This window comes from Mauremys mutica, chromosome 6 (genome assembly GCF_020497125.1).
Source record: "Mauremys mutica isolate MM-2020 ecotype Southern chromosome 6, ASM2049712v1, whole genome shotgun sequence".
In the NCBI taxonomy this organism is placed as follows: Eukaryota; Metazoa; Chordata; order Testudines; family Geoemydidae; genus Mauremys; species Mauremys mutica.
Window position 1 is genome coordinate 87,341,580 of NC_059077.1, and position 26,424 is coordinate 87,368,003.

Sequence of the window (26,424 nt, forward strand, 5' to 3'; positions counted from 1 at the left end):
AAGCACACTCCCCTTTCCCCCAGTGAAACCGCTGTGGAAATGAAGTGTAAGGATGCAGGCTATAGAGTCTGTGCAGGAGGATTCTGTGTCTGCTTTGTGCTGGGGAATGTTGCTCCATGTTAGCTTTCTATGGAGGGGTGTGAGGAGGGGAGATTTGGGGAAGAGACAGTCACAAGTGGAACAGAGAACTGCATGTATCCATTGGCCAATTTGCTTATATAGTGTTGGTATGGTGGATGGTAGCTGATGTGGTAGCCAAGGTGTGTGTGTGTGTGTGTGTGTGTGTGTGGCTGCATCTTTAGTGGCTCCAAGGAAGAGATTCCATCTCCTCTCATCCACTGCATAAATCTTTCATATAAAACCAGTTTACTCTCACTCTGTATAGGAGGTGAAAATACGGCCCTAAAGGCTGGATTCTCTGGTTTTATTACTATATCTAAATGGCATATTTCTAACCCCCAGACAATAGTTGCCTAACAAAACCTTACAGATATATTAAGTTTATTAATCAATTGTTAGTTGTTGTTGTTTTTTTTTTACAATGCCAAATTCTTATGGCCTGAGTTGCTCTATAACTTGTACATTCATCCAAAATACTTTGGTAGCGTATGTTTATAGGGGAACATAAACATAAAAGGGGAAGAATGGGCAGTTTGCAGAAAGAATGCAGACTCAAAAGCACGAGGACTGTGCAAAATAAAGATTAGTTATGTTGTTCAGCTTCATGACAGATTTCAAAGAACATTTCAAACGCTGCTAGTAGTAAAATGTTTGACTTACACAACTTATTGGACATCTTTCTTTTGACGTAATAAGTACAAAAATAGACGGGGGTGGAGGGGGATCCTTTTCCTGTCTCTAGAAAACATTATTAATTTTGAAGTTAAACATAATTCATGAAATTATTATACTGATATTAATAAAATGGTTTAGATACAGGAGAATTAGAAGCCAAGGTCACAACTGTTTATCTCTTTGCATAATTAATTTGCGTTAAGAACTTGGTTTGCCCTGAAGATGTTATTCCTCTTGTTCTGCTGGTCCCAGTTCTTATCTTAAGTTTAGCAACACTCTGATGTAATTTCTCATGAATGTACTGACTCATAATGGGGAGGACAAGCCTATTTCTAGCTTCCCCAGGGGGATGCTGTAAACTTGTTGAGTGCTGTTGTCTCAGTAATGGAAAGAAGGCATATTTCTTCAGTCAATAGCTCTTCCCTTTTGGTGTTTCTGTGTGACCTCCACCATGTGTTGTCCACCAGCACCTTCAGTACAAGAAACAAACTCCTGTTACTTGAGCTAAAGGAATTACTCCCTTGGCTAGTGGCCGCAGTAGGCTGTTATCTTTTTTGTGGACCAGCTACTAGAGGGGGACGCAGCACATTTAGACTGGGGTACTACACCTCCCCCTCAGGAAGTAATGAAACATCTGTACGTTACCTGTAGGTTTTCTGGTCATCTTAAAATATTTCTTTTCCTGGTCACACTAAGTTGGAAGTTCTAGAAGCACCAACTTCTGCTGGTCACTGAGGGAGAAAACTGCCATTAGAAGAGCAGCAGGAGCTCTAACAACAAGAAACTGGCAGCCTAACAAAGGGCATAGTGGGCCCTTGCTCATCTCCAAAGAGCAGTAACGGAGAAGTGGAGATGGCTGGAAGTATTCCATCTGTGGAGGACCGAGGAATCCTGGAAAGCTTGAGGCGGGGAAGGGTGCTGAGTAGCACTCTTTATTCACCTGCTGGTGAAAGGTGTGGCATGTGCTCCTCCTTGCTCCTGCAGACAGATCCCTGTGGGCCATTGCTGTGGCCTCTTGAGGCTGCTGGCTTTGCTAGCCATCCCCATCCTGCACTAAGGGAATGCGGGGCCTAACATTCTGCCACAGACCTTTTGTGGGGAAGACACTTCCTGCAGCCTTCCCTCACCACAAGCTTCTGGTTGATATCGTTGAATCCTGACATACATACTGGGAATGCACCAAAATACATGCTGTAATGCTTATGGTAATGTACGTATACTTATATACATTTTAAATCCTCAAAGGTGTGTATGGTTTACAAATCTGAATTTCATGATATCAGCACACTGAAAATATTGAATGACATTTAATTTGCGAGAATAGAAAGTAGATAAGGAATGTAAGGGTGTGATGAACACAAAGGACAAAGCAGAGGTGAGCTTGGGGGAGAGTTGGCATGTGTCATATACCGCAGGATGTTATGAGAACTAGTCACAGTACTGAACTCTTCCAGTGTTGAAAACTTGAAGACTGAAGTGCGTTGTGCAGGTTTAACTACTGTATGAAAACTCTGCAGATAAAATGTACCACAGAAATCCTTCTGTGATACACAAATAGCTGCTCACCTGGCAAGTTTTTGGCATGCGACTCTGCATTGGAAACTCTGAAAGTCAGGTTACTCCTTCTGGGAATGGCACAAATTTGCATCCAGATGGCGAACCACTCTCTGTACTTATTCAGAATGCTAATAACTCAGGCTGCAAAATTCTGAATGTACTCAAACTCCATAAAACAGTGAAAGATGACTGCTTGGGGAGGATTAAGTATTTAATTTTTTAAAATATATTTAAGAGGAGCCTGTGCACAGGTGGTTCTTCCTTTTTGCTTCTAAATTGGATTGCATTAATTAATTTTATGGATGTTTATTTTTAGGTTTTTATTCTGTTGAATAGTGTCCCAGCAACTTGCACAAGGAAGCATAGTTGGCGTATAAAAATAAATAATATATTATTTTAAAAACACCACTTATAAGTATGCAGGACCTAAAAAGTTACCCTTTGAAATATTTTATTAAAATATTTCACATTTAAAAACACATTCTATAAAATGGTTTAATATATTTTCTTGAAACTTTACAAAAATTATATGTAGTCTGAGAATATCTTGTGGTCATGTATGTATGGTTGTGGACTGCAGTCAGTGGCAGACTGCATTCACTTACCCCTTTCTTTTAAAGATTGCTAATATCAGTGATGTAGGAACAATATTCTATTCAGGATCTTGTATGCCCCTGGTCACCATAATATTCAAATGCCTTTTAGTAGTGCATTAAGCACTGTGACTAATATAGGACATGTATGGTTTGTTTTTACTCTCATCTTCTCAGTAGGGGGAAAATTGTGTGTGCAGTGTAATACTTTTGTGGAAGTAGAGAAAGAATGGATGGGGATGTGAAGGGGATTTCAGTGCAAACAGTCACCTCTGTGAGCAAGAGTCAGGCTAGCTCTTGCCCTAATAACGCGAGATTTGTAGAAGGGAGGATTGTGTGAGGCGAGTGGGAAAGAACTGTGTGAGAAGTTGTGACCTTGTGTTAGATAAGTATGGAATGTAGACTATAGTCTAAATAGAGGTGATAAAAATAAGATATTAGGATGACCTATGTATAAACAAAATGCAGCTGTCGCCTATTATTGTATGTAACAAAGGTATAAATGCTTGCTGTAATTGTTTACCTAGAGAGAGATCTGTTTAGCTCTCTCCCTCCACGCAGTTGCTAGAGACAATAAAGTATCTGACTTGCTGCACCCAACCTGAGAGTGAGAACTCTGTTTTTCTCCGACACTTTGTTTTGGTAGGTTCTTTTCATGTTTGCATGCTGTGATGTGTTTGTCAGAGAAGGTGAGGTTGATGAAGTGCGCCTTGCACTTGGAGCAGAAAGTGGTGAGGTTTGTGATGGTCCTTCATTCCTGTGTGAGAAAGTGCTGTACCTTGCTCAGATTAGCTTTACCCTTGTGATGGACAGGTTTGTGGTGCCTGAGGAGCAGAGTTACCAACCACTGTCCTTATTCCAGAGTTTCAGATGATCTTTTTGGGTATGTCTACACTGCAAAAATAACTCCAGCGGCAACCAGAGCCCCAATCAATTGACTCAGGCTTGTGCTATGGGAACAAAAGCAGCAGCGTAGATATTTCTGCTCAGGCTAGAGCCCAGGGTCTGAGACCTGGTGAGAGAAGAGGCCTCAGAGCAAGCGTCAATTGACCCAGGCTCTGAGACTCATTGCTGCAGGGTTTTTTCTTCAGTGTAGATGTACTCTAAGATATCCTGAGCCCAGGCCATTGAACTCTTTGAGGATAAGGACTGAATCCTTGAACTTGACCATATTCTATGGCAAATCAATGGAGAGAGCAGAGGACAGGTCTGGCATGGTCTCGGTAGTCCTGGTTGCTGAGGAAACGCTCTTCAGCATTTTGTACTCGTGCACTTGAGCACCTTATTACAGAATGATTTTTAAAGATCTGTAAAAGAAACACTGCTTTGCAGAGAAAAATGTGACTTTAAATAAATCTGCTAGTCATATTCCATATTACAAAACAGTCTGTGACATTATTATGGTGGACCAGTTTCCTGGGACTCCACCAGTGCAGTGCAGAAATTAGATTGTATAAATACATTAGTTACTAATGGTCTAGAGGCCCATGATCAGACCATTGTGATGCTATTAAGAAGCCATAGGAATTTACTTGCTGTGTCTTATCGTGGAGGCTGATTCAGTTACTGGGCTTAACTTGGGGGTTAAGACTTCCCTCTTAACTGAAACACTGGGAAAAATGTTAGTGCACCAAAGGATGGAATGGATTGAAGATTATGGATTGGATATTCGGTATATTGTCTTTGTGAAACCAGAATTTAGACAGTTGCACTCTTTTCACATTGTGAGCGTATCTCTGTTTCCAGTGCAAGAAAAATATAGTGGGATTTGGAGACCCTATAGTCTCTTGTCCCTTGGTTTATCAGAGCAGGCTGTGAAATATCAGGGAATTCAGAAACAGAGTTTGTACATACCAAAAAAAAAGTTCACAGGAGATTAAAGCAGGAAGCTATAAAAATATGCCCATTATAGCTAGAAAATTTCATACTGAACTCTTGGCTGTATGTAGAGTTTATCAGGTGAACCAAAAAACAGATGTTATAAATGTAAAATATATATGCACTTGGTATAGTGTCTTAACACCAGTTATTTTATTACACTTTTTCAGTGCCACTCCAGTTAAAGCACTGTCAATATTTCCATTATTATGCCAGTTTTCAAGTGTTTATAGCTCAGTTGTTTCACGCCATTGAGCTAATTCAAATGATTGATTCTAATTAAAATACAACAACATTTTTATATATTTCCATTTGAAAACTTGAAATCTGCAAGTGTTAAGGGTTTTATCTTTTCCACTATAGAAGACCGAAAACCATAGCTTTAGGAAAGCAGAATCTTACAGTTTGTCCTTGATGTGGATTAATTATCTTTCAGCTCTGAGAAAGAGATATTGTGTGCAAGTTAGACAATCTTAGACAAAGGGACAATGTCGAGGCTAGCAGGTCTACTGGCTATGTTTTGGTTTTACTAGTATGCCTGCTGCATGTGGTACTAGTGTGCATACTGTTCTGCACACCACAAGTGTGCCAATCAGAAGAATAAAAAAGTCAGCCCCCCCCAAATTATGAAATTGTATTAAAATATGAAATTTTTTAAATAATTCCTTGTATTTCCCTTCTAATTTTTGAGAATTTAAGTTTCATATTTTCTCTGCAACTTACTTTTTAAAATGAAATCTGAGATTCTCACCTAATTGCATGACCCCAGGAGCTGGGGCTTTCAGAAAAACAGCCAATATCATAACATTTTGCAATAGAATCCTAAGAGTTGGCAACAGTGTTTACTCTGCCTGTCTGTTCCTTCCTTGAGAGAGGGCAGTGTTCTGTAATGCAGTAGATGTCCCCTGTTGTGGAGAGGTGGGGTGGATTGATTGGTTGCTCAGTGAAGAAGTTGAGAAATTGCAACCCTTGTTGCAGCCCTTGCTTTGGAGAGCAGGTGCATTTTCTCTCAGTATCAGAAGGTTAAAATAAAATTACAATATGAAATTCAAAATGATTTAAAATATTGTGCTCCTTTTTGTTGATGGTGTCCTTTAAGAATCTAATTACTAGGCAATTAATAGGCATGTGCAAAAAATGTTTCTCATTTAACAAAAATGTTGATAATTATTTTGACCATCTTTGAACTCTGGCCCCAAAATTTACTTTTAATGTAAAAATATGCAAAAAAAAATTTCACATCAAAATGTGAATTTCAGATTTAACATACATTATCATGCAAAAATTGTTCTTGAACCAGATATTTTGTAATTCAAAATTAATAATTTTAAATGTTGAAAGCATTCAAGTTTTCATTTTAAAATTAGGACCATTTCTGAGCAAAAATCCCTTAAAATGTCAGGGTTTTACATGTGACTTTTTTTTGTAAAATTGTAATTAAATGCACTAATGTCATATTTTGTGGCTTTCCCAATTTTGTTGAAGACAGAGCCCTAGTCATTAGGTAGCATGTGATCGTAGTTGAAATGAATTGGGGGTATATTCCAATTAGAGTAAAGCAAAAGTCTGAAAAGACTATGTTATAGTAAAGACGTATAAGTGGATGGAATTTTCATCCTGCCCTAAACAGAATCTACTCTCTGTATTTAGTCCAAAATTTTACCCCTGTCTTGGAGTTTAGCTTTGTTGGCAACTCATCAGATATAAACTTCAGTTTAAGTTTTCTGTGCACTGTTCCTAAGAGTTATCTGCTTGAAGAGCCACACTCATTTCATTATGTGTAGGGTGGAGTTAATAAGGTGTATTGCCACAATAAGTCAGCAGGAAACTGTATTCCTAGTCAGAGTTCCAAGATGTACTGGCGGGGTGGGTCAAGAGAAGACACTTCCTACCTTATTACAGGAATTGCTAGAGTAGCCATCTCTCTGCTAACCCATCATAAGATGTTTTCTTCTCAGAAATAACAAGAATAAGTATGCACAACATATTTTTACTAAGCCTCTATATCAATTCTTCGTAACATGCCTGGAGTGAGATTTAATTGATCTGACCCAGCAGAACTGCATTTCCCCTAGTCTGGGTGAATGACTGCAGAGTGAGTGCATGTTGGGGGAGACTGCATGGCTCTGTGAGGCAGTAGAGCTGGGCTCTGTGCCAGCTCCTGTAAGCCAACATGAAGGGAATCTTGGGGAGGAGTGCTAGCATAGCAACTTCTCTGTGGCTGAGGCTCCAGTGGGCAAAACCCCTTACATATAAGGGGCCAAATTCTCTAATGGAGAAAATGAGCAAAACTCAATGCAAGTCAATGGAGCTGTGTCTATTTACGCAGGAGAGAGTTTTGCCTTGTGTGCAAGGGATGCAGCCATTTTGAGAGAAATTGCTAGAAATTGCACATTATTTACTAAATGTTACCACAAACTCCCTGTGGAATATTAATTATTTTTAACATAAAATTAGCAATTTAAATGACTAGTTATTATATGTTTTTTCTTTGGATATGTTCTAACATGTTTAATTTACACTTTTGGAGAGGAATATTTAATCTTTAGAATTATTCACAATTTCAAGATTTTCTGTGAAAAACAAAAAATTATATCAACTCTTTAAATTATGATGTTGATGACCAACATGGGAAATGTGAAATTTAGTATGTATGTAGATATTGTTTGGCTTGGGGAAAAATGATTATTTCATGAAGTGTAGTACTGGGCTGTTCATAGCTATCTTGGGAACTCTGTAAAAGATGAGGCTATTTTTCAGAATTTTTATATGAATACTTATACTTCAGGCTTCTGTTTTTCCATGAACTAAAATAGCTCCCCAAGTGGTTATTATTAAATGTGACAGCATGTACTAAAAAAAAACCCTAACAACTTTTGAATGTTGTCAAATAGATTATTGCCTTCATTAAACCCATTTGATTGCAGGAGTATGTAATGGATGGATGAATCTTTTGAGGAAAAAAAATCTCAGAAGTTTGTATCTTACTTTGATGTCACTGAATACTGTGCCACCAGTTAGTAAAGTAGATTTTTCAGGCTTTTTTAAAAAAACCTCTAACCTCATGCAGTAAAACAAATTACCAAGGGAGGGTAGATTCTCCAGCTCTTGAAGCCTTCGGATCAAGAATGAATGCCTTTCTGGGGGATACTTTAGTCAAACACAAGTTTATTGGGCTCAGTACAGAAGTAACTGGCTGAAATTTTATGGCTTTTGTTATTAACAAGGTCAGACTAGATGAGCTAATGGTTCCTTCTGGTCTTTAAATCTATGAATTTATTAATAATTTCTTTCCATAACATGCCCTCACATGTATAGTGAATAGATACATAAAACCAAGTAAAAATGCATAAAGAAGTGATACCAAAAACGCATCCTAATAAGCCAGGCATGCAAATGTATTTTATCAGTTGTAAGTGGAACTTTTAAAAATAGGTATATTGATCAGCCTTATACATATTTTTTATATATTTGCTAGTGGACTTAGAGGCCAAATTATCAAAAATAAAGATCTACCAAACCCCAAAATTCATGTGCAGTTGTGCACCTGTAGTTGTACAGGGTATGAACAAATAGATACCTGTACTGATGCGAGTATCTATTTTCACATGTAATTACTGACGCATCCCTTCTCTACCATACCACAGCCAGGTCTATACAAGCAATTTTTGTTGGTATAGTGAGGTTGGTTAGGAGTGTGATTTTTTTTTTAAACATTCCTATACCAAAAGAAACTAGTGTAGATGCAGTTGTATTCCAGCATAAAAATGCTTTTGTCAGTATAGCTTAATTATAGCTTAAACTTGTGAGCCTGAATATGCTATACCAGCAAAAGCACTCTTCTGCAGTATGAGCAACATCTATATGGAGGATTACCAGTCTAAGTACATCAGAATAACTATATTAGCAAACCTTTTCAAGTGTAGACTAGGCCCAAGAAAACTGATTTTCTTCCCTTAAGTCCTTCAGAAACTCATTTCTTTCTGGTAGTTTTCTGCTACTAACCACTCACCCCCTGCTTTCATGGCTTGCCTCATAATTCAGCCTGCATTACAAATACACCTCTACCCCTTTATAACGCCACCCGTTATAACACAAAATCTGATATAACGCGGTAAAGCAGTGCTCCGGGTGGGGCGGGGCTGCGCACTCCGGCAGATCAAATCAAGTTCGATATAATGCAGTTTCACCTATAACATGGTAAGATTTTTTGGCTCCCAAGGACAGTGTTATATCGAGGTAGAGATATACTGCATTTAAAAAGCAACAACTTTTTGGAACTCGCAAGATGTGACTCATTTGTCTTGCTTTTGTCTTGCATTCCTTTGCCCTCCATTGTTTCTATTTTGTCCCTTTAGTGTTTTGTCAGGGCTTTTTCAAAACTCAGCTACAATGAGACCTGGGGGTTCTGAGGCTCAGTGCGATAGCCCAGCCATCTAAGGCATTTGACTTCTCAAGCATACAGGCAGGTGCATGCTTCTGGGGCATTGGGAGTGGAGGAAACTCAGAGGTGGCTTCTACACCTACATCTTGGAGGTATAGCATGTGACTGTCACTTCCCTACCTGATTTCAGTCTGCAAGCTAGCCTCTTTGGCAGTGCTAAAGCTCCCTGGATCCTTGTGCCCTAGGTGCACGAGGACCAGGATTGTTTCTGCTTCCTGCACTAAGGATGCAAATGTGAGAGAACAGAGTTTTAGCTTCCTTTGTCAGTTAATGTTCTCCCCTCTGCTGTGACATGCAGCGAGGAGCCAAGTAGGGGAAAAAGAGCATGGAAAGAGGGAGCACAGCCAGGGTAGCACGTCACGATATGTGGCTCAGAGGGGAGTATTTGGAGGGAAGAACTAGGCTAGGAAGCCTGCTTCTCTCCAAGGAAAGCCCACATGGCATTAACTCCTGCTTTGTGGCTTTAGTCCCTGTGCAGTGCAACTGTTGCCTGGTCTGCTGTGCGAATGCAGCCTCTTGCTGGCTGGGTAGTTTAGCACATGGCTAAAATGAAAACTCTGGCCCACAGCTTGGTTATGCATGAACAGGAGAACCCCACTACTAGTTCCCTCTCCAAATCTATGCTGGGGAAAGGAGCATATACATTACCAGCCCCCTTCCCAGTAACCCTTGACAGCCTCCAACTCCTATGTTCCCTCTAGACTTGGGTCTCAGAATCCCTCTGTTCTGGGTGGAAAGCAGAAACCGGGCACAGCTTCGCCCTGGAACCCCCTTGAAAAGGCCAGCATGCCCTGTGACAATTGCCCTATGAGGATGGTGTAAGTGTACAGCTATGCTGGGAAAGCACTGTCAGTATAACTCCTGAAGGAGTTTTTGTGCCAGGGGACAAAAGGTCTCATTGAGGGGCCTGGAGGCTCTGAGAGCAACAGGGATGGGCCTAGACTTATTTGCGGATCCTTAGGCTCTCTGCTTCTTGAAAGCCTTCAGGTACCCCCTAGTCTTGTGGCAAACCCATCCTGCCATAAGGACCAAATGCTGAGAGGTTTCTGGAGTACTTTTTCTGTGGGAAAACAGAATGAAGGCCTTAACCCTGTATTTTTTTCAGAGCACTCAGGGCCTCAAATGCTAGAGTCAAGCCCTATACAGCATGATTGAATTGATAACCAGTAAGCCTTTGATCTACAGTACATGCCGCGTACACATCAGAATCCACTGAAGGCCTAGCAGTCCTGCACCTCCCCAGAATTTCCTAAAACATGCAGTAAAATAGCACTGGGTGTGAAAACCACACAGACAAATCACATCTGTACCAAGTTCATTTGAGAGAGTGCATTTCAGTTGCTGAACAGTAGCATACAGCTGCTGATCCATGCTCTGAATGGCCCGCTGCTGTCCCAGAGATGCTGACATTTCCTTACATTTCAACATTGTAGTACAGACTGTGGCCATATCAGCTGGTGTGGCATCCACAATAGATGCATATGCAATTGCTGTGCATGTGCTTTTATTTATTGCAAGCTAGTGGTTGAAACCAGTCCAAAATGGAATCACCTGAGTGTGAGCCATATCATTGTCATTTGGTATTGATAGGACTTCAAGAGTTTGTAATCTCAGGCCTGGTCTACACTAGGCGTTTAAATCGGTTTTAGGAGCCTAAAACCGATTTAACGCCACAACCGTCCACACTAGGAGGCACCTTATATCGATTTTAATGGCTCTTTAAATCGGTTTCTGTACTCCTGCCCGACGAGAGGAGTAGCGCTAATATCGGTATTAACATATCGGAATAGGGTTAGTGTGGCCGCAATCGACGGTATTGGCCTCCGGGAGCTATCCCACAGTGCACCACTGACCGCTCTGGACAGCATTCTCAACTCGGATGCACTGGCCAGGTAGACAGGAAAAGCCCCGCGAACTTTTGAAATTCATTTCCTGCTTCCCCAGCGTGGAGAGCTCATCATCACAGGTGACCACGCACAGCTCATCAGCACAGTTAACAATGCAGTCTCCTGAGAATCGAAAAAGAGCCCCAGCATGGACCGCTCGGGAGGTAATGGATCTGATCGCTATATGGGGAGAGGATTCAGTGCTAACAGAACTGCGTTCCAAAAGACGAAATGAAAAAGTATTTGAAAGAATTTCTAAGTCTATGACGGATAAAGGCCACAGCAGGGACTCCGTGCAGTGCAGAGTGAAAGTTAAGGAGCTCAGACAAGCCTACCAGAAAACCAAAGAAGCAAACGGAAGGTCCGGGGCAGGTCGAAAAACATGCCGCTTCTATGCTGAGCTGCATGCAATTTTAGGGGGCTGCGCCACAAGTACCCCACCCCTGACCGTGGATTCCGAGGTGGGGGTTGTAATCTCTGCCATGTCAGACGGGGAAGATGAAGATGAAGAAGAGGAGGAAGACCTCGCAGAGAGCACACAGCACTCCGTGACCCCCAGCAGCCAGGAGCTTTTTATCACCCTGACGGAATTACCCTGCTCCCAGCCCTCACAAGCAACTATTCCAGAGAATGACGCCATGGAAGGGAGCTCTGGTGAGTGTACCTTTGCAAATAGCAAACAGTGTTTTTTAAGCAAGCCTTTTTTAATGATTGATTTGCCCTGAGGACTTGGGACGCATTCGCAGACAGTATAGTTACTTAGAAAAGTTTGTTAACATGTCCGGGGATTGAGAGGAAATCCTCCAGGGACATCTCGATGAAGCGCTCCTGTAGGTACTCCAGAAGCCTTTGCAGAAGGTTTCTGGGCAAAGCATCCTTGTTCCGCCCACCATGGTAGGACACTTTACCATGCCATGCATGTAGCAAGTAATCAGGTATCATTGCGTGGCAAAGCATAGCGGCGTATGGTCCCGGTGACTGCTGGCATTCAAGAAGCATGCGCTCTTTATCTTGTTCTGTTATCCTCAGCAAAGTGATATCGTTCAGGATAACCTGGTTAGAAATCAGGAATTTAAGTAAGGGGGGTGGCCATTTTTCTACTGGGTTCGTGGAATGCAGCAGCTTAAAAAAAACACTTTCCTGCACGTAGCGAAGCGGGGGGAGGGGAGGAGTGAAATGCCGATGATCTTTTCTGTTTGGTCACCGGCGAGGCGATCTTCCCCAAGCTACCGGACAAGCAGTGGGTGGGGGGGAGGGGGAAGGTTGTTGATTAGCAGGGAGCTAGCGTGGTATTAGCCATGCGTTGGGGGGGGAGGGGTAAATCACTGAGACAGTGGCTTACCATGGCCGCATGCAAGCTGAATCCTGATGCCTGGACCTGTGTCTGAGATCTGTAACCCAAGAGTTGCAAGCAGGCACTATTAAGATGAAAAATGCGACCTTGTAGGGAAATCACATGTGCTATGTAAGGTGAATAGTGCTTTTCACTGTGAAAGAGTATAACCATTGTTCTGTAAAATGTATCTTTCTAAATATTTATCTCCCTCATGCAGCTGCAAATATTTCAAGCGTCCCTCCTCCATCCCAAAGGCTAGCACAGATAAGGCGGAGGAAAAAGAAGACGCGAGATGAGATGTTCTCGGATATTATGGAAGTTACACGCAATGAAAGAGCTCATCTGAATGAGTGGAAGGACGTGGTTTCAAATTACAGGAAAGAGGCCAGTGAACGTGAGGACAGGAGGGATGAACGTGAGGACAGGAGGGACAACCGAGATGAGAGGTGGCGGCAGGAAGACCGGCAGGAAAATCAGCGGTGGCGGCAGGAAGATCAGCGGTGGCGGGATGCAACTCTGGGGCTGCTGCGTGATCAAACTGACATGCTCCGGCGTCTTGTGGAGCTTCAGGAACGGCAGCAGGATCACAGAGTGCCGCTGCAGCCCCTGTATAACCACCCTCCCCCCTCACCATGTTCCTTAGCCTCCTCACCCAGACGTGTAAGAACGCGTGGGGGGAGGCTCCGTGCACCCGCCCACTCCACCCCCGTGGACAGCCCAACCAGAAGGATGTCGTTACTCTGAATTTTATTTTTTTAATGGCCTTCTCCATCCCTCCTTTCCTCCTCCCAAAGCACACCCTTACTTCTCTCCCTCTTTTTATAATGAATCAATAAAGAATTCATGCTTTTTAAATGAGTGACTTTATTTGCATAAGTAAGCTGTACTCGAAGGGGGAGGGGAGTTGCTTACAGGGACTGAGTCAATCAAGGGGGTTGGGTGTTCATCAACAAACACAGCAGTCACACTGTACCCTGGCCATTGATGAAGCTCGTTTTCAAAGCTTCTCTGATGCGCACCGCTTCCTGGTGTGCTCTTCTAATCTCCCTGGTGTCTGGCTGCGCGTAATCAGCGGCCAGGTGATTTGCCTCAGCCTCCCACCCCGCCATAAAGGTCTCCCCCTTACTCTCACAGAGATTGTGGAGAATACAGCAAGCAGCAATAACATAGGGGACATTGGTTTGGCTGAGGTCTGAGCGAGTCAGTAATGTGCGCCAGCGCGCCTTTAAACGGCCAAATGCACATTCCACCACCATTCTGCACTTGCTCAGCCTGTAATTGAACAGATCCTGACCACTGTCCAGGCTGCCTGTGTATGGCTTCATGAGCCATGGCATCAAGGGGTAGGCTGGGTCCCCCAGGATAACGACAGGCATTTCAACATCCCCAACTGTTATTTTCTGGTCTGGGAAGTAAGTCCCTTGTTGCAGCCGTTTAAACAGAGTAGTGCTTCTGAATACGCGAGCGTCATGAACCCTCCCTGGCCATCCCGCGTGGATGTTTGTGAAACGTCCCTTGTGATCCACCAGTGCTTGCAGCACCATTGAAAAGTACCCCTTCCGGTTTACGTACTGGGTGCCCTGGTGCTGCGGTGCCAAGATAGGGATATGGGTTCCATCTATCGCCCCCCCACAGTTAGGGAATCCCATTGCAGCAAAGCCATCCACTATGGCCTGCACGTTTCCCAGAGTCACAACCTTTCGTAGCAGCAGCTTAGTGATTGCTTTGGCTACTTGCATCACAGCAGCCCCCACAGTAGATTTTCCAACTCCAAATTGATTCCCGACTGACCGGTAGCTGTCTGGCGTTGCAAGCTTCCACAGGGCTATCGCCACTCGCTTCTCTACTGTGAGGGCTGCTCTCATCTTGGTATTATGGCGTTTCAGGGCAGGGGCAAGCAAGTCACAAAGTTCCATGAAAGTGCCCTTACGCATGCGAAAGTTTCGCAGCCACTGGGAATCGTCCCACACCTGCAACACAATGCGGTCCCACCAGTCAGTGCTTGTTTCCCGGGCCCAAAATCGGCGTTCAATGGATAGAATCTGCCCCATTACCATCAGGATCTCCAAAGCGCCGGGGCCCGCGGTTTGAGATAATTCTGTGTCCACGTCCTCATCACTGTCATCGCCGCGCTGCCGTATCCGCCTCTTACTCGCCTCGGTTCGAAGGTCCTGGTTCAGCATATACTGCACGAGAGTGCGCGAGGTGTTTAAAACATCCACGATTGCGGTATGGAGCTGAGCAGGGTCCATGCTTGCTGTGCTATGGCGTCTGCACGGTTCACCAAGCAAAAAAGGCGCGAAACGGTTGTCTGCCGCTGTCAGGGAGGGAGGGAGGGGTGAGGCTGTACCCAGAACCACCCGCGAAAATGATTTTTGCCCCATCAGGCACTGGGATCTCAACCCGGAAATGCCAAGGGGCGGGGGAGGCTGCGGGAACTATGGGATAGCTACGGGATAGCTACCCACAGTGCAACGCTCCAGAAATCGACGCTAGCCTCGGACCATGGACGCACACCACCGATTTAATGTGTTTAGTGTGGCCGCGCACACTCGATTTTATAAAATCTGTTTTACAAAACCGGTTTATGCAAATTCGGAATAGTCCCGTAGTGTAGACGTACCCTCAGACAGCATTCATTTGTAAATGACAAGAGTCCAGTACTTTTTGATGGTGAATCTATTTTAAATGTGTTCTAGGGTTTTCAAATGCTGCACACTGTGTAAGAGACTTTGATTGCCCAGAGAGAGTAAGTGACTTTTCTTCTTCATAGTTCAGTGATATTTCTTGTGATGCTGGATTATCTGCAGACTAGTCCTTTGTACATTCAAAGCAACTCTCCATTAGCAATGAAAATGCTTGAAAGTGCCTTCTGTCTGAAAGCGTTGCATCAGCGCAACTTCGGAGTTTGTTCCATTAGCGATAATGGATGGGTGAAATTCAGTCCTGGTGTAAATAGATGCAACTCCGGTTGATGTATGTCTTGAGACCTGATATGTGATTTATGATGTTATGTGCTCAATATGCACTTGATGGTTTACCAGTCCTAAAGTGACCTTCTGAGGATCACCTTTTCCCCTGATTGTAGTTTTGATACCCATTTTAATTAAACATTTCTTATAGTTGGAGAAGTAAATATGGCTGCTTCAACCTTAGTGTTAAAGTTGCTATATAGTTCCCCCCCCGATACATTTGTCTCCTGGGGTGACACCTGGAACTGGGGTACCATTGAGCCCCCGACCCACCAGCCTGGGCTCCCTGTCACACTGTACTGTGGTGACAAGCTGCAAAGCCTTCCAGCCTGCACTTTCACCAGCATTCATACAGGTAGGGACACACCCAGCTGCAGTTACACGTGCGCTCTCTAACTACCAGCTTCCCAGAGCAGTACCGTCCTGCCCTCGTCAAATCTGGCCAGTATATGGGTTTAATAACCAGTCCGCCTCTCTCTCAATGTGAAGAGAACAATGCACACTTGTGGTAACCAAGCAGAGATTTTCCCCAAGCACTCCACTCAGAGCTCACTGGTTTAAATTAAAACAAAAACAAGTTTATTAACTACAAAAGATAGATTTTAAGTTATTATAAGCGATGGCAAACAGATCAAAGCAGATTACCTAGCAAATAAACAAAAAACATAAATTAAACTTAATATGGTAGATAGATTGGATATGAATTAGCAGATGCTCACAGAGATGATACACGCAGGCTGCAGATTCTTAAGGGGCAAACTGCACTTACTTTACAGCTTGGAATCCCCAGATGTTTCATACACAGGGTAGAAATCCCTTTAGCCTGGGTCCGTCACTCCCCCCAGTTCAGTCTTTGTTCCCCAGGTGTTTCCAGGAGTCATCTTGTGTGGGGAGTAAAGAACCACAGATGATGTCACCCCCTGCCTTATATAGCTTTTGCATATGGCGGGAGCCCTTTGTTCCAAAGCTTCCTGTTCCAATATTCAGTAATTAGATGTGAGAAATTTCTTTAGTGTTTCCAATTCCCCACTGGCTCTTTGATCACTGTATGAGATTAAACTCTGTTCTGTTGAGACAGTAAGTAATCAATGACTTCAGTTGTTGTTTGCAGTGTTGTTGTAGCCCTGTTGGTCCCAGGATATCAGAGAGATAAGTTGGGTATGGAAGTATCATTTTATTAGACCAACTTTTGTTGGTGAAAGTGACAAGCTTTGTAGCTGTATAGCTCAAAAGCTTCTCTCTTTCACCCACATATCTTTTTATTGGACAAACTTATTACCTCACCTCCTGGTGTCTCATGTACTCAATCAAGGAGAATGCATTTTGATGAAGAATTAATATGTACCCTGACTCAGGAAAAAAGACAATTATGGAAACAGTCAAAAGATAGAAGGATCAAAGGCAAATTGGTTTAATTCTCTTGGTCTAATTTAATGGGAATAAGAAGTCTGGTGCATGGGGAAAAGATATCTCACATTGAGGTGGATCTGACATGTCAAGGAGGAAAAGTGAATTTGAGGGGAGCAACAATTTATCTCTTATGAGAGTTATAAAGTTTATTACTTTTACTGTCTTTGCTTTGTAACTAAATAACTTATTTGAAAACAGATTGCAGAATTTTCTTGTAGTTTTCAAGCCAGAAATTTGTCTAAAGTCTTTATTTTGTGTTTTTGCTGCTGTATTTTGAAATAAATACGTCTTTGAATTTATTTAATCTGGATTAAATCTAATTGATTGTTGGAAATACTATTTGATGTCTTTTGAGGACAATGTAATGTTAACACAAAAAGGATTGTCATCATGTCATGTTCTGGCTGTAGCTAAAATAAAATGTGGTCTTTACTTGTCTGCAGTGCCAAGAATGAGTATTTGAAAGAAAAACTGTTTGTTAATCTTGCTAATTCACCATGAGGTAGTGGAGCTAGCTGGGCTTCTTTACCATCTTCCATTCTGTGTAATAGTTTACAGATTTCAGTTATTCCGACTAATACATGATAGGGAAGGCCTCCCTATTGTCCATCCCTAAGAGTTTATCTGGGTCTTTATTACACTTAGCCAGTGTATTTGTTACACTCTTAGCCAAGTTACTTGGGGCTGTTGACCTCTTTGCCATAGCAGAACCTGTCTCCAGTTTATAGCACTCAGAGAGATTGTTTCAAACTTGCTATTACCAACACACTGATTACAAGGTTGAGTCTCTGCTTTTGAATCAAACCCACACAACACTCAGTGATGAATCTCGCTGCGTGTCATTTGAAAATGATAGTGTACTATTTACTGCTGATGGTTGTCTACTCAGCTACATACAGTAAGTTTCTTAGACATAATTGCTTTTGACTTCAGTGGAGATGTAAAGAAAACAAAAAGGACATCTGAGTTCATGCTTTTGGAATTATTTGTGCAATGGATGGGATGAGGAGGTGGATTGTTGAATATTTTATTAGCTGATTGTTTTTTCCTGTGCTGCAGCTAATTAATTAATGCTGTATTCAGACACAAGACTGGCTGTTCATCCATTCTTTTCTCAAGCACTTGCAAGAATCCTATTCCTAAGAGCAAAGGGTACAGAATAGCACATGGTATGTTGAGTGCTGCATATCTGTTCTTCCACTGTTTTTGGAACTTTCAGATTTTAAAAAAGTGTACAGTTTATGAACACTGTTTTTAGGAAAAGCAGGGGGATGAGGCATACAATATGAAAATATCAGAATTAGGCTTAGATATTAATTTTTATTTCAAAATAAGAGAATATAAATACTAGCTTCCCATAAGATCCTCTTCTTTCCAAAAACTCTTTGAAATCGTGGACCTAGGTAAGCTTGGTAAGCTTTGCAAGACTGTTTTCCCCTTTAAAGAAAGGATCTACTCTGTGAACAGCCTTATGTCATCACTCTGTCCAGTCTTGGTACAAAAGACATTGCTGCACCCCTTGATTACTCTATTAACCAAGAGACTGATTCAGGGACTGCCTTAGAAGGGTGTTGGGCTCTCCCACTGGAAACTCAAAAATAACAGGCTGAAAATAATGACATTTTTATATGCAGAAACATTTTCGTTGGTCCCAGATTGAATCTTATTCATCCTGGGCTTTGGGAGAGGTTAATTTGTGAAGAAAATTCCATGCAAGGTGGGAAGAGAGAGAAACATTTCTGGTAGGTCAAATGGAAAAGTAAAATGCTGGCTCTTTGAAGTTGCAGTTGGAGTTGGAATGTTAGAATAAGTCTTAGGGGAGGTGGATTTTTTTTTTCTATCCAGGTGCTTGTGTGGTTCTCATCTCAACATAGGGAAGAATGTAGGCAATGTGTTCAACAGTTCATGATACATTTATTATATGAATCACTTCTGTATGTATGATGTATATAGATATATACATTTGATTTTGGACATATATGGTGTGACAGGGTCAGGCCAGATGGCTACAGGAGAGTGAATGAAGGCAGATATATTAGTCCCAGGTTAAGTAGGTCCCCTTTCCCTGGGTAAGGTAACAGGGAAGGTTCCAAAACAATCAGGAACTTTCTGGAAACAATTAAGGCAGACAGGCTGATTAGAACACCTGCAGCCAATCAAGAAGCTGCTAGAATCAATTAAGGCAGACTAATCAGGGCACCTGGGTTTAAAAAGGAGCTCACTTCAGTTTGTGGTGCGTGTGTGAGGAGCTGGGAGCAAGAGGCGCAAGGAGCTGACAGTGAGAGGGCGTGCTGCTGGAGGACTGAGGAGTACAAGCATTATCAGACACCAGAAGGAAGGTCCTGTGGTGAGGATAAAGAAGGTGTTGGGAGGAGGCCATGGGGAAGTAGCCCAGGGAGTTGTAGCTGTCATGCAGCTGTTACAGGAGGCACTATAGACAGCTGCAATCCACAGGGCCCTGGGCTGGAACCTGGAGTAGAGGACGGGCCCGGGTTCCCCCCAAACCTCTTAACTCCTGATCAGACACAGGAGACATTGACCCGGACTGTGGGTTCCACCAGAGGGGAAGATCTCTGAAGCGAGCAAATCCACCAATAAGCACAGGACACACCAAGGTAGAGGAGGAACTTTGTCACAATGGGTAATGTTCTATATGTAAAATCTGACAGCTCTTTCTTCTCGGCAGGCCTTATAAACAATAGACCAAATTCTGCTTTTGAATATGCTCATTTTTTACTTCAGTGGAAACTCTGCATAAAGCATTTTAGTTCAAAATCAATAGCTGTTCCAATGTTCATTTTAAAAAAATAGTTTAATGTAGAAAAATATCAACCCTGAGCAGTAACCTTCTATCAATCATAACATTTATTTTTTAAACTTAAGTATTCAAAACATGTTGCAATATTAAATAAACATTTTTTCATTATACTAATAGCAAACAATCTCATACATTTAATTTCATACTTCAGACTGCTGTAGCAAGTTTTAAAAAAGGGATCAGAAGAAAACACCGGACATTAGAATAACTAGTTACACAGCATTTTAAAAAAGTCATAACTAACTTTTTTCCCCACAAACTGTTATAGAAAGTTCATATATTGCAATATGTATTTGGAATTGATCTCTTAGATCAAAACACAGACTACTTATTTTCATCCGTGTTAAAATTAAAATCCTAGTGCAACCTTAACCATGCCCTCCTATAATCACTATTACTTCTAGTTATATAGTTTGTTTGCATTAGAGTGATAGCATCTAACTTTTAAGTTTCAACTGAAGTATCATTTTCTTATGAAGTTAAATGATTAGAAATATTTGTACTCTCTATCTTGCATGTAAAATTGGCTACCCTGATCAATTATGCTGAAATACAAATGTACAATTTGGCATCTCAGTTTGTGGGCAGATCTGAAGTCTATATCCTTGCCCTTGCATCAGTGTCATGCCCAATTAATGTCATCTTCATCTGCTGTGTCAATTCTGGTGTGTTGGTCTATTGTGGTTCTATGCACTGTCAGTCTTCTGCAAGTTAGATTCAACTCAGACTATGCAACGGGGGAGCAGGGAGGGATTATTTATTTCAGATACCTTTGCTGAATGAAGTTGAAAATTGAAGAAAATGACATGAAGATTTGCTGATGGAAGCACTCTGCTCCTTTTAAGAAAATCGATTGTGCCTTCAGATAGCAAGCATCATGACTACTGCACTAATGGAAGTAAGAAGCAGAATCAAGCAATTAGAGCTGGAGGGCATTCTGTAAGGCTAGCACTTCAGGGCCACTGAAACCTAAATGGTCAAGTGTTGACTTGATAGTAATGATAATGAACCCTCCAGCTGAGCATTCAGTGTGCAGTTCGTTTGCCTGCTCTGTGTGTTGATGGGGGCTTTGAGAGCCTCAGTATGTAATATTTGTCATTTACTCCCAGGTCAGGCTAATTTACTGGCTGGATAGATGTCAGGTCAATAGCAAGCAAATTATCTGGGGAAGTCTCTCTACCCACTATTTAATAATATACAACCCCCATCTTCCTGTATAATTATGGATTGATGATGGCTTTTCAAAGGTAGTGTGGGTTGACAACATGGTATATTGTTCACTTTATTTTTATTGTATAATTGTATCCTTCAGTTTCTCTTCCATAATCTGTTGTTTGACCAATATTGCCCTATAATCATCCTTAGTTGCTAGAGGATGAAAATACCTTACTGAATTTGGTTATTTGGACAGTGTTGTCAGCTGTTTGCAAACTCAGAATCGGAAAGGAAAGGAAAATAGTTAACTCCAACTTACCCTTCTCATGTAACATCTGAGGTAATAGATGGCACAGATGAAATTGAACTTTTTAAAAAGCTATCTATTTCTGAGCTCACTTCAGCATATGCTTTAACAGACAAATTTTTCAATGCACTTGGATTTAGGTATAAAGTTCCATTTAACAGTGAAGGGACTTACACAGCTAAGTGTACATATGCAACCCTGAAATTTTACTCCCTTCAACATGCATGGAATTAAAAAAAAAAAAAATTCTGGCCTCCCTTTTGTCTTTCTCTGTCTCCTTTTTCTTAGGCTATGTCTATACTATGCACCTTTTAGCAACACAGCTGTGCCACTACAGCCATGCCACTAAAAGGTGCAGTGTATCTATTGGGTTTCCGGGAAACTGGGCGGGCGGAAGCCCGCCCAATGCTAAAGGATCCCCCCCCAGCCTAAGGGGAGGTTCCACAGGACCTCAGAAACCCACTAATTTTGGGGGACAACTAATAAAAGAACAGGGACAGGAGTGTGGTCAAAGGGTCATAAGAAGGGAGCCTGACAGTGTAGCTGCTCTTTGTGAATAGGAGAGAGCGCTCTCTCTCTCTCTCTCCAGCCCCAATGAGAGGTGATAGCTTTATCGGCAGAAGAGCTCTCCCACCAACAAAGCGGTGTTCACACTGGTGCTTTTCATTGGTAACTTTCATTATTTGGGGGTGTGTGTGTTTTTTTTTTCATGCTCCTGAATGACAAAAGTTTTACTGATGAAAATCCAGTGTAGACAAAGCTTTAGTCATTTGTTCCTGCATGGTCCAAGGGGAATAGAGGGAAAGGATTTTATTCCACTTCAGTAATTATTAATTAACACTTGGGGCTTGAGTAATAATTAAGGGCTCAGAAACCTGGCCCTGGAGATAGCAATGTCATTCTAAAAATGTTTTCGGATCCCATTTGCAAATCCATGAATCAGGTTTGCAAACAGCATTGTAGTACCCCGGCCCATATGGGAGACATGTTGTTCAATCCAGGCCCTTCTGCAGAAGTAAGTCCAACAGCTAATAAATCTTATGTAAGAAAACTACTCTGTGGTGTATCTTTATATCTTTCATACAGTTCTTGAATTTGCCTCCTGAGTTATGGCACATTGGAGATTGCAGTGTGTTTGCTCCTTTTAAGCTAATCCTTTCCATTGCCCGTGGGAGAAATAAGACTTGATCACATAACCCTGGGTAAGATGTAGGCATTGACAAAGGCAATTCAGATGCTTTTGCAGTTTGATGTTTTTTCCCTCAGGGAGAGGAAAATTATTAAATGTTTAGAAATATGTATTTTTATGCAGATGTGTAATGAACAATCCATGGCTGCACAGTGTATGTACAGAAAGCATAGTCACTAGGTGGCATCAAGAGAGAACCGTGGGATTTGAAGTCTGAGCCCTTGGCTTAAAAAACCCATAGGCTTACATATTCTATAAATAAATATCAGCTCTGCATGCTCAAAATAGAAGATTCTTGTACAGTATAATTATAATACCTACAGTTCCATATACCCAGAGGTGCTTGTTTTATATAGTTCAAAGCCCACACTGGTACTAAATGTGGTGTATTTTTGCATGCAAAGGCACCACCAGAGACTGCCATACTCCTAATTAAATTGGCTCATGTCCTTGTAGCTCCACTGTGCTTTTTTTTGTGTATCCCCACATTCCTTTCTCTGAAAGCCTCTATTTTAAATCGGTCTAAGATAATGTATCAATAAAGAGAGAGCTTTACTTTTGATGATTAACCTCTCAGTTTTGGGTCATTCATTGAACATACACTACTTACACCTATAACTTACACCACTCTTCACCCCTTCACTAAAGCAATGAGGAAAGCCCTTCAGTGAGGTTTGTATAATGTTATGAAAGGAACGGCAAGTGAATTAAGCATGTAATCTAATTGCATGTCCTTAGGAGCCTTACTGTAAATAAAACTTCTATGAGTTTGTGTGTGTATTTCACAAGTAGCTATTTTTTCTAATAATTGATATTGTTTTGGATTAGATTGTCACTTCTCATCCTTTGACAGTAATTTTCTATATTCATGCAATTGCTTTGTTTGTTCCCCTCACTTCACTCAATCAATGTGGCCTGTGAATCAAGACCAATCAGTTAGTTGACTTTCAGATTCTATATAGTTTCACTTTCTGGTTTGCAGATGTGTGGTGATGCTGTGGTTGTGTTCCAACATTGCGGAGGAATGTTTTTAAACTAAAATAAATTAAAAAAAAAAATTTCTTAAAAAATAGACGGGTTTATTAATTTGTTTGTTAGATGTGCCTATATACAGTGATGGAATTGCTATGAAAGCACAGACGAATGGGGTTTGGAAAACACCTAGTTTCTACAAAATCTAAATTTAGAGCATTGCATAATGAGTGAGCTTTATTTGTTACAAAATGCATTACTAACCACTAGTTTAAAAAAAAATAAAAAACCCTCCAACAACCTGCATGTTTTAATGTTGGAAATGGTTATACAAAACGTACTTAGATGTTTGAATATACAGAGTAAAGCAGACCATGTGCAAGAACTGATTCATGCAAAGGTAGTCTAGGGGAGAGGGCTTTTCTAATTGACTGACCAGCTGGTAAATGTGCTTTTGCTTTTGAGCTATCCTAGAGGGGTTGGTATTAATGATGTTTCAGACTTATGGACATTTACTGTGTGAACTTTTCTAGAGCAAAGAGAATTTTTTTTTTTGGCATAATTGTTTTGTTCCTGGCATAAAATGATCCAGTTCCAAGCTGGGCTTTACTCGGCTCCAACTCCTCTTTGACATTGTTTTTCATTTTGTTTGTTAAACTTGAAAATAACATTTGGGTCTTCATGGTATTCAATAAATGTTGCAACTTAGAAGTGAATAATAACTTCTTACTCCCAACATATTGGAGTGAGCTAGTTGTGAGAGGAAAAGGAGAATGTCATTGATAGGTCACAGCTTTTATATACTGTGCTTTGTACTTTCAAAGCACTGTTAATCTAAACATCTAATCTCACAAAACTCCTCTGATGTAGGGTGATTATTACTATCTCCATAATACACAGTGGTGTGGCTAGGCATAAGCAGACTAAGCAATTTCTTAGGGCCAGAAGCAGCTCAAGGGGCCCCTGATTTTAGTAGTCATTCCAAAATACCATTCACCTTATTTAACATGGACTTTTTAACATATGTATTAGTGTGTGTTGTAGTCCTGCGTAGGACACCTCACAGGTTAGCACTGCCTTTTTTTTTTAACACATGGGAGAAATGGAGGCAGAGAGGTTGAGGGTCAGTTTATTCATACTGATGAGCAGTTACTCCCGTGAGTAATCCCATTGAGCTCACCGAGTCTTAAAACACTTGCCCAGAGCCTCACAGTGAGTGGGTGGCAAGGGTGGGGTTGAGATTCAGCTTCAACACATGATCTCGGTCTGGTACCCCTCGCTGCCGCCAGTTATTGCCATCCTGTCACTGGCTGGATCTTGCTTGCTAGCGCAGGACTTGAACTTTCAGAATTCAGTTTTTAAAAAGCTTTTCCTTATTGGAAAATGCAGGCTGGTGTGCGCGTGCGCGCGCTCTCTCTATTCCCCCCCCCCCCCCCGGCCAAAAAAAAAAGCAGCAAAAGAAGTCTCTACAATGTTTTAAAATCGGTCCAATTCTCAAGCACATGGCCCTATCTGGCAGTGCTACTCAGTGAGCTTTATTGCTACGCCAGTGTAAATGAAAACAAACATAATGTTGACTGTTCCAAAACACAAATGAACAGAGGATTGTTCCCAGATGTCCTTTTAAAGCTACATTTCTGGGTAAAAGTGCAAGTCCTCAGTATTTGGCTGCAAAGTACCGTAAATATCAACAGCATGGACATTCTGTTCCTACTAGCATGAAAGCACAAGTTATTCGTTATACAACAATATAGAAAGAAAAGGCTCTTGCTGCTTGAAATGAATGACTGGACGTGGTGATAGAAGAGTTGGGAATGAAGGAGGTGATGGTCAGGGAGTATCTGCAACAGAGTTGTGTAAATAACTGATTTTTCGGTTTGCTGGCTGAACCGAAAAGATTAAATTTTTTTTGTTAGTTTGAACTAAATGCTTTGTTCAACCCAAAATGAAATGTTTTCTAGTTTATCTTTAAAAAAAATACAATTGAGGAAAAATATGAAATGTTTCATTTTTAAAAATGAGATTTTTTTAAACTATTTTGGATTTTGGAACAAAGTTTGGTAAATCTGACATGGATTCCCAAAATGTTCGTTTAAAAAAAAAAGTTTTTATCCAAAAAATGTCCTGTAATCCTAGGCCCCCGAACAATTTTGAATTGTTAACTCTCTGTCTGTTGATGAATTATTCTGCAAGTTACAGTCTCTTGCAAACACCTTTTGCATGCACAGTTACAGCTATTGAGGCTTCTCACATGTGTAAAAACTTTTGCAGGATCGGGGCAAGTGCATGTATTGTCTCTGCTTATGTTGATACCTTATATCTGTGACAGCATTCAAATAAATAGGCTCAGACCACTTATTTGATTTTCACATTTCACATTCAAATAAATGTATGTAGACTAGTCATTTTATTTTAATATAAAATTATGGACTCAAATAAATGCACATAGTAGTCCTGATTCTCCTCTTACTTAAATGTAAAGTAGATGCAACTCTGTCAGTGTAAATCTTCTCTATGTGGGAGGAGAATCGGACTCTCTCTCTCTCAATGTGGAAACAATTATAGTTTTCTCTCTCTTGCTTGTAAATAGACAAACTAGGCAAACAAAATGCCAAGAAGAAAAAAGCTATCCTGCTGCATTATTATGGTATGAAATTTTAAATGCACAATAGTCAGCATGATCTTTTTATTGACTAAGTGCCAGCCTTGAAGGATATGGCCTAATAAGTACAGCTATGTAGCTGTAAATTTGCCATGTTGCAGTTATGTAAAACCTCACTATAATGGCATTCAATGGCTTGTATGTATTAAGTGTCATATTTGTGTTGTGTTTATAGCCAAATCTGAAAACACCAACAACCACCAGGAAAAAAGGGCCCAATCCTGAGAGTTGCTGAGTGCCTTTTGTGAGGGGTTGGAGGACTTTAAAAATCAGGCTCTGGGCTTGGGAAGTGTCCATTGTTTTTGCTTTTACATTTTGTTCTTTGTTACTCTTCTTATCTATTTGACACATACTTGAAGCTTCAGCAGTGAATAGAAAACAAAACTCTGATCCTACTGGCAACGTGGATTTTAACAGATGTTTGCAACAAAAAGGCTGACCTTGTTTACA

At 41.2% G+C, this 26,424-nt stretch overlaps 1 protein-coding gene across 8 annotated transcripts in view; it reads left to right on the top strand.

Annotated features, from left to right (window-relative positions):
• FRMD3 (FERM domain containing 3) overlaps positions 1 to 26,424 on the top strand; it is a 239,809-nt gene that overhangs the window by 76,979 nt on the left and 136,406 nt on the right. Inside the window, exons 1-2 of one of the 8 annotated variants that reach the window (XM_045022406.1) lie at positions 17,979 to 18,040; positions 18,506 to 18,613. The exons of 6 other annotated variants lie outside the window; for them this stretch is intronic. The gene's annotated coding sequence lies outside the window, so the exon portion shown is untranslated. Of the gene's footprint in view, positions 1 to 17,978; positions 18,041 to 18,151; positions 18,275 to 18,505; positions 18,614 to 26,424 lie in introns of those variants that run through there. One more of the 8 variants, XM_045022409.1, reaches the window with a different exon arrangement.